General features: G+C 38.2%; 1 protein-coding gene across 1 annotated transcript in view; it reads right to left on the bottom strand.

Moving 5' to 3' along the window:
- Positions 1–13,737, bottom strand: part of GABBR2 (gamma-aminobutyric acid (GABA) B receptor, 2) — a 474,269-nt gene that overhangs the window by 279,809 nt on the left and 180,723 nt on the right. The window lies entirely within an intron of this gene.

Here is a 13,737-nt window from a genome sequence, read left to right as displayed (position 1 = left end):
TCCAAGCATTTTCCTCCTTTGTATCTTCCTATTAGTGATTTTAACACTGATATAAATTGCTGTTTTACAGTCTTATAGATGAGAAGATGTCTTGAAAAGACATCTTCTTGATGAAGCTGAGCAATGATGAAAATGGCTTGGAGGAAATGAAAGGATACACTTTTCATTGATAAAAGTACTGCAACTGGATTCTGCAACCCCATTCTGTTTACAATTTGTATCTCATACAGAATCACTGTAGATAGGTGAAGGATATGTACCTCTACCTGAAGGATACCATACCTCTACTACGTGTGACCTCAACAGACAGCAGGATCAGAGATGGGAAGTTTTCAAGCTGGAGGCATGACAAGATTCAGAGAAGTTCAGCACAAGGCAAGGGGGGAAATTGGGCCAAGTAAGGTCTGGGGAAATATTCCTGCTTGCTTCTCAGTGATGGCAAGCAAGCCTTACTGTGCTTAAAGGCAAGAGGAACTGTGGGGGAGTATGGTTCTAAATTGAATTGGAGGTTTGTTTGGTTTTTTTTATTAGGAAAGGTAACTGCATCCTAGGTTATGCAAATGAGATGGCCTAACAGCTTGCCCCAGTCCTTACTAAATGTTTGTTCTGTCTGGCAAGTTGCATTTGATCACAGAGTATTATTAAGGGAGCTTTGGCCTGCCCATTAGGACCTACTAACACCATATATCGTCTTGTCGCTCATGGTGCCGTTTTAGTTTCTCGTAACAACCTCTATTTATACTGGGGACGCAAAACATGTCAGAACAAATCTCACTATGTCTATATGCTGCAAAAAAAGGCACAGTAAAGATGCTCCTGCTCATGCCACATTACCAACTGTGCATATCCATTGAATGACTAGAACAGTCTCTGCATGAGAAAGACCAACATCTGCTCATTTCTCATCATCCAAACAACTGCCAGCTCAATGGCCATGTAAAGGCTGACCCTTAAAAAAACTTTTGTAAGTGAAACGTTCTCTACCAGACCAGCTAATTCTATTCTGTAATCCTCCTCCCTTTAGTACCTGTGTAATTTGCAGAATGAAGTACAGGAATTCACCACCTACCTTCCTCCCCAAGAGCAGTGCAGAGCAAATATAAGCATTTCTTGTTATGCACCTGTTTAAGAGTATCTGGACACACTCCTTGCTTTCCACCTACATCGTACCCTTCTAGAATGGGTTGCATTCCCATTTACTACAGTAATCAAAGTACTTGGAGTTACTGTCAGAAAAGGATGCAGATGTCTGCCACTCTGCCGATTAGGCCTCCATCCTGGCAGTGGGCCAATCTGAGTTTGAATTCCTTTCAGAGAATTCAAAGAGAAGGGAATAGAACAGAGGAGAAGCTAAGGTAAAAATACCATCATCTACAGAAGCAGCTTTCTGAAAGAAAGGACTGACCTTCATTCAGCCTTTGAAGTATGGATGGTAGCACTCTGGGGTCCAGAAAATGATTCAGGGATATGAATCCTGCATGTATAGAAGCACATCTCTATAGCCCCAGAGGAAGGCTTTAACTCCCTGGAAAGTGGCAGGATTTATAATACACAGAAATCTTAGGGCTGACTCTTGGCTACCTTTGCTAGTTCCTTGATCTGTGTGCTGTCATCTCTGAATCTGATTTTGGGAATGCATCCAAAAATGATTTATACACTACTCCATCAATTGTGGAAGGAAGAAAACCAACTGAACTCCACAGTTCTTGGAGCTAGGGACAAGGATCCTGAACACTTTCACAGACCTAGCCTTATAAGCCTCCTTAAATCTTTCTCTAGTGTCAAAGAAATTGCAAAGTGCTCTGGAGATGAAGCCCAGACAGTCACTGCAATAACATTTTTAGTGAATATAACTCCTGTTTAACATATATGCAATTTAGCTTTTGAAGTTTACAGAAAGGGTTGTCTCAAGTTCTCTGTAACTGTATTGACTGCAGACAAAGTTTAGAGATGTGTGTGCTGGAGGCACACATGCATTCATTCAGTCAGGGAATACTAACACAATGTCCAAGCAGGTTGCCTGATCTGGACTGAAAAAAAGAGGCATTTGCAAAAATTGTTCATAATGAACTTATCTTCAAGTATCTCTTCAATATCATAAAAGTATGCTTATTATCATAACATTTTCAATAGTCATCAGTTTGATTACTTCTCTATTTTCTAACAGAAAGAAAAAAATATTTTTATTTAATAGGTTCTCCACCAAATGATGGAACACTGATTAAACAAACTGAAAATTGTCCCTTACAGCAAGGGTTCATGGCTAAAATTTTGTTTGATTAGATCTAAAAGAACAGAGAAAGCAGATTCTTGTTAAGAACAGTGTGTCTAAAATCCACAAGAAATTATCACTGAAAGGCACAACCAAACAGTTGACACATAGATTAAAAAAGTCCACACATGGGAAGTCTCTTCCTATGCTGTAGGCTGTAAAACATTTTCCCAAACCGAAACTTAAATCTGTAATAAAATATTAAAAGCTATAGCTATAATGTTCCAAAGGTAGAGAATTTAAAAGGGAGAGAATTTGAAGGTGCCGCCAATATCTTGGGGTCCTGGAAGAGCTGGGATCTGTTAAATTAAAATCCTAGAAATCCTAGGGAGGTACCACGTGTGAAGCCTACCATGTATGAAGTTCTACACTTCATTTTCTGATTCCTCTTAACGAGATCATACAGACTGTTCTTTATGATGATCTATTTCTTCTTGTTATTGGAATTTCTTTCTTTCTTGTGTCATCTACAACTATCACAGGTTTCTGCTTTGTTCTCCCCAGAGCAATGAATTAATACACTGAAAATAATTGGTGCCAGAGCTAGTCCTTAAAAAAAAACCAAAAAAACTCACTGCCAACTTCTCTATCCTGAGAAGTTACAATACTATTTGCTGCAGTCTTCCCTTTGTATGTGCTCCTGAACTGCTTTAGAACTCCCTGCATCCATTTCTATTCCACCCAGCTCCTGCAGGGCAACCAACTTAGATTTCAGCTAAGCACTAAAATCCACTCTTGTTCTAAGAAATCAATTATCTTACCATCTCTGACATAATCTTCCTTTGATAAAACTATGTTGATTTATCTTTCCTGCCCTCTGCCTCCTTGTTTATTCTTTCCTTCTAGACTCTGCTGTTCCTGAGTCCCATGCAGACTCAGCAGTGTGCAGCAGTCTCTGGGCTCTGCTTTTGTACCCTCTGGGGACAAGGTTCAGGATCATCAGGGAACTCCTTAGAACCCTCTGAGAAAATTGAGGGTGTCTGCTGCTGTCAGACAAGAGTGAGATAAGAAGACCCATGAGGGTTTGGTCCCAAGGAAACTCTAGCAACTTCTAATAAGCATAATCAGATGCCCTTGACCCAAGGTGTCTTTATTGCAGCTATCCCCTAATTAAGGAGGGCCAAGCACACTTTCACCTGGTGCTTGAGATGGGCACAGGAGGTTCCCTCTGAACATCAGTAAACACTTTTTTACTGTCAAGGTTACTGAGCACTGGCACAGGTTGCCCAGGGAGGCTGTGGAGTCTCCATCTGTGGAGATCCTAGAAAAGTGTCTGGATACGGTACTGGGCAACCAGCTTTAGGTGTCCCTGCTTGAGAAGGGGTTTGGACAAGATGACCGTCAGAGGTCCCTTCCAACCCTAACCATTCTGGAATTCTGTGAACTCATAAAACACTGCAAACATGTCCTTTATACAGTTAACTCAAACTTTACCCAAACTCAAAAATTGGATATCTTCAGATACAGCTAACTCAAAGTTGAAGTCATACCTTGTGCTTTAGAGTAATATAGTTTAGGTTTGAGAACGGTCCCATAATCCATATGTATGTCGATGCAGCCTTGGAAGATAACTATCTTTCTGGGACTTGGAATTAGACTTGTGATGTTAATTAGAAGGTGGTTTTGCTGCAAGACCTAAGGCACAAGATTTGGAAAGAAGAAATGTATGTTTGATGCGTCCTGCATTTCTACAGATCAGTATCTCAAACTGTTCTTCCAATCTGCAAGAAGGTTGATTTTTGTCAGCCACAATTTGGAACCATTTTCCAAGCCATGAAAGCATTTAGAAAGTAATTGCACTGGGCTAATGGTGTACATGAAAATTCTGAGCAAACAAGCTCAGAATGAGCCAGTGGCAAATAAAAATTGTTAAGAAAAGGGTTACTAATAAGGAATGTCATTAAAGGTCAACTCTCTCAAAGATGCTTTCTCACTCAGATAAAAGATATTCTGTTTAACAATGTAGGACACTTGGCACCTACAAATGATCCCCTACTCTGTAGCTCTCCTATAAAGAGAGACACACCTAGTGTAAAGTTCTATTTCCCTGCTTTCTTTGCATTTCCTGTATCATAAACCTATGACTTTCCTGTAATCTTTTAATATTTATCAGGACCCAGAAGAACCATGCTAAAGCTAGTACTTCAGTAGTGTTCAAAACCTCTAGGAGTCCTGCTTAACTTTAACAAATTTTTCCTGGTTTATTTGTTTATTTCCAATTTATTGTCACCATTTTTGCAAAGAACAAAGGAAATTCAGCATGGAAACACTTTCCTAGCAAGCAGAAATGCCTGGATCTGCTCCATGCCTTGCTCTATCTTGGAAGTGAGCAAACTTCTCACCTCCAATCAGGTGCAACAGAGAAGGCAGAAACTTGAGGAGCAGTGGGTGGGGAGAGGACTTCCCCTTTCATCAGCAGCTTGCAGTTAAAGGGGAGTAAATAAAACATAAAACTGCACTGGAAGCCAAACTATATGCAGATCAGTCTGCCTACTCCAGACAAATGAACAAAGACTAGCCAGATGTTAACAGCTCACATTCTCATTTTACTGGGAGACTGCCTGCCTGAGCCATATGTTACAGAGTGGTCCACATCAACCAGTTCACTCAAGATCCCCAATGCAACACTGTAACACAGATAATCAGAGGATAAATGGCATTGTATTAATGACAGGGCAAATACATGTTTTGGGGATGACTGAGAAAATGCCAAAAAAAGTCTTAGAAGAGTACTGTTAATCCTCATCTTGGATCCTTTCTTCCTTTTCTATAGAATAACTAAATATCATGAAAGGGCAGCAGAATTGTGACTGTCTGACCCTACATACGTTCTCCTACATTTGTAAATTCGAAGTCCAAGAGCAGTGACAGTGATGTCTTTTCTTAAACCCTTTTCTTAGGGAAAAGGTATTTCTCACCCTGCAAAGGTTCCACTCTTCTCCCAGGGCACAAGAGGTTCTTCAATCTGCTAAAACTCAATCCTGAATCATCACAAAACTATCTAAAAGCCAGAATGAAGACATGGAAAAGACATTATAAATTTAGGTTGGACTCAATCAAAATAATACAGAAAGAATCACAGTCCTCAGGAAAAGATTCCTTGTTTTCAAAAAAGAATAAATCTTAGTAAATAAACGTATCCAGGAGCAGACAACAGCCCTGAACAAAACACACAAGAGCACTTAAATATCACTCTCATATCCTGATCTAATTCTAGAATTAATAATTCATAAAGTGCTAGGAGATGGATATATCTGCAAACAAAGCTAAGTAATGGCCCCAGTCCTGCACACGGTAACTTCAAGCAGTTTAACAGCTGCTTTATCTTCTTGACTCCCATGGTTCCACATTTTGGAATGGATTCTGTTAAATTTACATGCTCTTCCGGGAAGGTTCATCATTCCAAAAGACATTCCATTATTTTTCTAGGATTTTATTTTAACCTCTTAGCAATCAAGGCCCTGAATTCTGATAAATTGTTTCAGAAATTGTTATTTCGGTGAAGTGATCTTGTTCTCTTCTGATTTGGACAGTATCACATTTTCCCGCTACTCATCTACATCATGTGCACAACTGTGCCCACTTTTAAATTTTATCACTGCACCACTGATTTTAATTTGAAAATATCCTGCAATTGCCTGATGAATAGAAGATAATTAGATACCCAATCAAAACTATTGTGTATGAGGAATGCTTGCAAGTTAAATCACTGTTTAGCATCATATTTCATCCTCGTATTATCATTTTCTAAAAAACAAGCACCAAAGCATAGCAAAACCCAAAACAGAACTCGGACAATGCTGTGGTATAAGCAATAAAATTTCAATGTGCAATGCTAACATCTGTTACAACAAGCATTGATTTGGAACACTTTTTCAATATAATCTAAATGGGAATTTTTTTTCTTTGAGTATGCATTAGTCTTGGTCTCTGATAAAGTAATGATTTTTATATCAGATCCATTGGGAAACTGTTAATTATATGGAGTTTTTCAGCCTCAAGGTATTAGAGGCAGAGAAGGCACTGATCATTCCACTCCATCTTGTGTTGCAAATGTCAGCTTATCACACATGCAGCATATAAGGTTTAAACGTGGAGGAAAAAATTCCTAAGTTTGATTTGGTTTCGTTCAAGGCATCTGAAGTTTGACAATATTCAGTTCATAGGAACGCTGGGGCCTCTTGGGTGTTAGTGGAGTGTAAATCTTCAGTGCAAGATGACATAACCATATAAACCCACTGCATAGTTCTAATTCTCTACCATATTATGTTCTAGCTCCTTTATCTTTTTGTTTTTGGAAGCTAAAAAAAAAATATTAGAAAATATCTTTGGAAAAAGAAGAAGAAGTTAAAAATATTGGCTAAAATGCTACTGCCATAAGAAAAAAAAAAGTTTTCCTAGTATGGATGACGTTTGCACAATGGGCCAAAAAGACACTTATGCATGCCATCCAGAAAACTCCAGCAGGTGACCACCTATATTTCATATGCCTAAATATCCTTCTTTCAGATACTGAAATTTCTTACTGAAATGTCTTGTTCTCTTCCATTTTAAATTACTGCTGTGCTTCTTCCCCTTAAATAACTCATAAACACCAGTGAAGATAATATTTTCAATTTATATGAATAGCATCGTGTGATAAGACGTCACTTTCAGAAACTGCCTTTCTCTGAAGACCTTAATGTACTAACTTGAATTACAGCAAAGCATAACTGTAAGATAGAACAGGGGAATTCATTCTTCTTCACAAGCTCAAGAGAACTTGAAGTCAATTTTCCTAAGATTTTACTGTAGAAATTGGGTAACAACTGGGAATAGGGCAATATGAAAGAAGATCTCAAACACATTGCTAATTCTGCTTTGCAGGACAATGTAGAAATCACAAAGAGGACAGGATCTCTGCACTTCTCTTTATTGAACTCGCTGGAACAATCTTTAGGAAAAGAGAACTGGGGCTTTCTGAGGTCAGGAACCTAAAATACGAAAAAGCAGAGCAAAAAACCAAAACCTCATTTCTTCTTAATATATAAGGTTGGATTAAATACAGACTTTGTTTCCCTAGCATTTTTATATCAGTAGTTCACAGCTATCAAGGTATACATCCAAGCTTGGTGAAAATTTGCTTTGGTTTTCTTTTAAACCAGTGAAAGACAAATAAAAAACTCTTTGTTTGATGCAGTATATATTTCAACAAATGCTTAAATAATATTTAAGGCCATATCAATGCCTCTCAAGCATCCTCCAAACACAGGATTAATAGACTATGTCAATAAATGTCCAATAACAATGAAAAAAACGACAGTTTTTGCCTCAAAAACTTCAGATTAATATTCCAAAGAAGGCCTAACAACTTGTTTTATTTCCAGTTGGCTTTATAAATATTACTGAATATTGGTCAGAAGTTATCTAGTGGTTTTGCCCTGACTCTAGCAACCTATGTTAGAAGATTGCTCCATCCCCAAAAGCAGGTGGGAACCTGGAGAAATTCCTGAGTGGAAGCAGGAAAGGAAAGACATAGCAGACAGAAATCTTTTCATCTCCTTTAGGGACAAAAAGATGAACGAGTAAAAGAAATCTGAAATGTTTTGTGCAAAGAATGAAATTATGCAGAAAACAAAAAGATGAATACAATATAGGAGGAAGGCATGGCACCTTGAAAAAATAAGAAACATCAGGAAGAGATCGTTTGAAAAACTTCTACAGTTAAACAATCACATTTTGTATTGGGTTTGCATGGCAAGGTTTTAGTAGCTACAAAGGGTGGCTTCTGTTGTGGCTGCTAGAAACTTCCCCTATGTCCAACAAAGCCAACACCAATTGGCTCCAGGCTCTGCTGGTCAAGGCTGAGCCCATCAGTGACGATGTTAGCACTTCTGGGATAACACAGTTACGAAGGCGGGAAAAAACCTGTGCAACAGCAACCAGAGAGAGGAGTGAGAAGATGTGAGAGCAACAACTCTGCAGACACCAAAGTCAGTGAAGAAGGAGGAGGATGGCCTTTTCCCATATTTTTCTTCAACTGCTTTCTGTGTCTCACATCTCTTATTTTCTGCCTCTCTTTTTTGCTTTTCTGCTCTCAAAGCTGAAGGTACAGGGCTCCTTCTAGGATGAAATCACTGGATATTATTTAGAGCTTCCAACTCAAACATTGCTGTTATCTGTTAAATTTGATGCTTCCAAGCTCATTCTTGGAGAAAAAGTAATATAATTCTTGCTGCATTAAAACCTCTTGGCAACTGTGATGGAGACCAGCAATCACTGCTCTTCTGTCTTTCCTCAGAAGCCAAGCCTGAGAAGTCAAAAAGTGTAATCACACCTTGAAGTCTGCACAATGTATAACTACGGTCACCAAAAACTGGTGTTTCAAGCCTGTTTTCTGGCTGAAATTTGAAAGGTCACCAGATATCTCATTTCTTCTCCCTGCTTAATTCCTCTCTGCCCCTCAGTAACTCTCTCATTTCATCTGCTTATCCAAAGAATTCTTATCAGAACTGACCACTAACTAAAATCTCAGTTTGCAGACTCCACAGTGACAAAGCATGACTACAATAAGTAAACTTCTAGATTAATAAGACTTCTATTCTGCTTTCTCTACAATAATAGACAAATACTACTTTGAGGTATGTTTACTACACGCTTTTCTTTGGAATGACTTTCTTTTTTCCAGTATTACATTTTCTGGGATGAGAATTGGAATTTATAGATGCTAAATACCTTCCATTTAGATTAAATGGACCCTGATGACCTGCTAATTTTTGAAGTAGATATCGCTGTACAAAATGCAATACAACCTTAAGAAATCCTCAGAATTTAAGTCATGTCAGCCAAAAAAAAGTGTGCTAGCTTGTCCACTTACAATGGTTGTTTCTCTTTATTTTTCGTCAGCAAGGTATTTTTAGGTTATTAAACTCAATGAAGATTGTGATAGAGCCACAAGAGAAAATATTTTCTTTTTTTTTTTCATATTGTTAATCTATTTCATTAGCTTACTGCACACTTCTCATTTCTTCTGTCTTTTTGAAATGCCACCTACACTGATAAAATTACATTAGGAGTTCTCAATATTTCCAGGAAGAAGCAGAGAAATCACATAAAGAGATGACTGTTAAGAAGTACAGAAAAACAAAGAGTCACTTGAGACGATAAGAATTTAACTTGTTTTAAAAACAATCCCAGACATGATACTCAGTGGGAGGGAAATATATATATTTTAAAAATCTAGAAATATTATGAATATCCCACCCAAAGTAAAGTTAAAATTCAGTTTCACTGAATTTTCACATGACAGGGGAGCAAAAAGGAACAATTGAAGCCAGTCTAGAGGAAATGTCCTGTCACAAAACAAGGTGGCCACAATTCCTCTTAGTGTACCAGTGCAACCAAGTGCCAACTTACAGTTTCAACCAAAAATGTGTATAAATAAAATGAGCAATGCGCAGGAAAGAACAGTAAATACTGAAGGTAAACTAGAATTGCTGGTTAGCAAATACAGCATTACCTGAAAACTGGTACATGATTACACATTTCTCTGTTTCACAGTCATATTCTGAAGACTTTACATCTTCTGGTGGTTGCTAGCAGTTTTGAGTTATTGATAGTTAAGTGTGACTTCATTCTCATGACTCTTCCCACCAATACATGAAACAGCAAAAACAGATCACAGGAATATTGCTTGGTTTGCCTAATTCAAAATACAGTCTCAAACAGGTAGTGCTAGACAGCAGCAAAACTGAAGGCACCAATTGCTGCATAATCTCCAATCAGCTGAAAGGTCACCTGGGAATTAGAAAGAGGACATGGCCAGGACTTTTTCTAAGAACTGTGTGCACAACAGCTGTAATTTTTCAGGGATAATAAGCATTAAAGCTAGCCTTGCTTTGAGCAGCATGTTGGACCAGACAACCTACTGAGGTCCCTTCCAACCTAAATTATCCTATGATTATATGCCATAGCAAAAACTTCAAGTTAAAAATCCTGAAAATATTTTGTAACCTCATTTATAAACCTTTACCACAGAACTATTAACTTTTGTAACACAATCTTTCCCAGAGGACGAGAACAGGGCAGCAATCCACAAAATCTAGGACACAGAAGCACAATGGGTGTGAACTTGTCCTACTTAACTAACAGAACTGATGAAGTTTGTTTATTACCCTTATACCAAGTTGACTTACACGATTTTATCATTAATTCAATAGAAGAGACAATTCCAGTTGTATAAACAGACCTGACGTAACTTACAAGGAATACTCATAGTAAGCTGTGGTAATGGCAACCATAGAATTCAGGTCACTTGAGAAGTCATAATCCTTGGGATCCAAGCAACACCAAGAAAAGGAGCCTTAAGCCTCACTAGAGTATCAGATACATAGATATTGTTCATGTGCTTCAAGCACTGAAAGCACGCTGGCATAAATTTCTCCATTCTCTCTACCTACCTTTTGTCTCTCTACGTGATCTGGAGAATAAGGAAGATGTAACATTTGCTTATAAGAAAGAGAAGCTTTTCCACCAAGTAAAAGGAAATGGGTGATAATGCAAAGTCTCTGCAGGAAGGATTCCCAAGGAAAATGGCTGAAATAAAGCAAGATATCCTCTCTAATTTTGGCCTCCAAAGATAAACTGGAGTAAGACTCACCATCTAAGTAATTGAGATAACTGCCTCATTACAAAGCAAGGTAAACCAACAAACAGATTTATGACTTTCATGGGTAGCTAGCTCGTGGACAAGTTAGGTGAGCTTTAATTATCAGGATATAAGATCATAGTACAAATTGTAAAGAGAAAGGAGACAGTGATCCAAATAAAATAAAAAGTGACCAGAAAAATGACAAGTTAGATGGCAGCTAAAGAGATGCAATTAGACGTCTCATTGACTACACTATATGGGTATGAAATCTTCTCTATACACCATGAACAAGGCGGCAATATCTATCCCCACATGAGTTTAGGTAGAAGGATAGCTGGAGGAAATTAAGATAGATATGCAAATTTTTCTAGATTAAAAAAAAAGAAAGATCTGTCAAATTGATACAGTTTTTCTGGGAGATGGAAAAATGGGAGAGCAATGTGCGCTCTTGTTGCTAACAGTAAAATCACCTGACTTACTAAACAGGCTTCTCTGAAGACCCCATTAATTTATTTCTGCTTATTTTATTTTATATGAGAGTAAACAGAGATGAAATTCAGTTACTTCTGGTTTAGTGGCTTGTAATGCAGCATAGAAAAGAAGGATTGCATTCTAAACTCAGTGGGATTTTACAACAAATGTAAGTTTTAGATGGCATTCAATAATTTTGTCACAGTCAAAAACTGTTAGGAAACGGAGCAGTTTAAACAGTACTTAGAAGGACTGTTTTACCTGGTGTTCCTTTAGAGGGAAAATTACGGTTTCAGTAAATGTACAGACTCATACCAACACATGCAGGTCACTAACAGGCCATAATCTCCACACACCCCTTTAGTCTTGTGTCTTCAGTCTCTGACATGGACCTGCCCAGCAAACACTAGACCTGATCTGACTCATGGACTGACTTCCCAGCTTGGCCTTGGACCTGACTTGTCGCCATGGACTGACTTGCCTGATGGTCTGCACCCTTGGCTGAGCCTGACCTCAACCTCTGTGCCTGCCCTCCTCTCTTGCAGTGGGGCTGGGCTCTGCCTGGCCACCACAACATTCTCCCTCTCTGCTGCTGGTGGCTCCCATCCCTCACTGCTCCTGGACAGCCCATTACTTTTTTCCTCTAGTTTTTCCTGTGCTTTCACTGTCTGCACAGGAACATGAAGGGAAGGGAGGAATTCTGCACAGACCTGAAAAAGGCAGGATGAAGCTGTAGTAATTTTAAAGACTCAGGACTCAACATGCTTTATGACAATCACCTGAATTCAAGGAATTTTCAACAATGTCTTTCATTACATGAATACTTGAATGAATCACACTAAACAGAATCTGCAGTTTGACACAGAAGGAAGTGGCTTACCATTCAAGAGGAACAGAAAGACTTTGAACTCAGGTGCAGTGTTCTAGCAAACCCTAGAAAGCTGCAGTTTTAATATTTCTTAAGTGACCGGGACAGACATGAAATCCATCCCTCTGTCCCAAAGGAAGACCAAGAATCCCAAGAATCACCAAGAATTGTGTTTGTTTATTCTTGTCTTCAGAAGCCATGATGAAGATTCAACAAACTACCCAGTCTATTTCACTGCTTTCCACTTTTGATCTTGCTCATAAAACACGTTTCCAGATTACTTAACATTGTTATAGACTTCTTTGATTTACTTCTTTCTTGAAGATTATAATAGACCTGATGTTCCAACTTAGGTCTAATTAGCACTAAGCAGAGCTGAAGTTTACTCTGTGTGTTTTAAACGCCAATATTGCATTACATTGGGGGTGGTGAAATAGGAGCCATTTGCTTCCTTTCTGCTTCTCACAGTAGGTCAAGCAGCCTGACATTCTTGACCGTCACCCAGTTTGCGGTACATTGCAGTGTTTCCCATATCTTTCTCTGGAGATCTGCTGCCTAGATAGCCATTCTTCATTAATATAGTTGATTACTGTAGTCTAACATTTTGCACTTCTTCACTTACATACTATTTATATTAAAACCTTTCTCTATTTCTAAGAAGTACACCTTCTTCTGAAACCTAATCCTGTCCTCTGCAGAGTGCTTTCAGCTTTTCCCAAGTAGGTATCAACTGCAGATTTAATAAACATTTTCTCTGTTCCACTACCTAGAGGAAACGTTATCTCTTTCTAGAGAAAACCACTTGACAGAATCCCATCCCTCTTGTTGGACAGTGAGCCACTGATAACTACTCTTTGAAATTATGATTTCAAACCAGAGAAGGCATATCATACTTTCTGGTTATTTTTTGCTTCAGCATTCATTTTAAAGACAAATATTCAACTGATCTGATATCAATTAACCTTGGTGGCAGGAATATTGTTTAGAGACTGCTTTTACATTATCTTCCTGAAGATCAAGTTTCTCTACTTTTCTTTAGGAACATCTTTATCATTTTCCTAAGTCATAAAAAAAAATCACACTTACCACCTACCCCATCTCCTCAAGGCCTGTTACTATATCATAGAAGGAAATTAGATTGCTTTACATGATTTATTCTTGACAAATCCATTTTGGCCAGTTTAGCATCTTTTTATCTTCTGGGTGATTCTAAACAGATGATCTGCTCAAGTGTCTTTCCAGGAATTAAATTTAAGCAGACTGGTCTATAACTACCTGGGTCTTTATGTATTTTTTTGAAAGACAGACACAAAGGTTTCTTCCCTCCCCCTAAAATTCACTTTTTATCCTTTTATTCTCAAGGTCATAAGAGAAGATTTTAAGATTTCTTAAATACTCTACAATGAATTAATTGCGCCAGACAATTTGAAAATATCTGACTCATTTAAGCAGACACTAACCTGTTCTTACTCCTCTTAACTAGTTTTAATTATGCTA

This window comes from Calidris pugnax, unplaced genomic scaffold (genome assembly GCF_001431845.1).
Source record: "Calidris pugnax isolate Ruff unplaced genomic scaffold, ASM143184v1 scaffold13, whole genome shotgun sequence".
Taxonomy (NCBI): domain Eukaryota; kingdom Metazoa; phylum Chordata; class Aves; order Charadriiformes; family Scolopacidae; genus Calidris; species Calidris pugnax.
The sequence above is the reverse complement of the archived record's forward strand: the minus strand, read 5'-3'. Positions and strand labels throughout refer to the sequence as shown.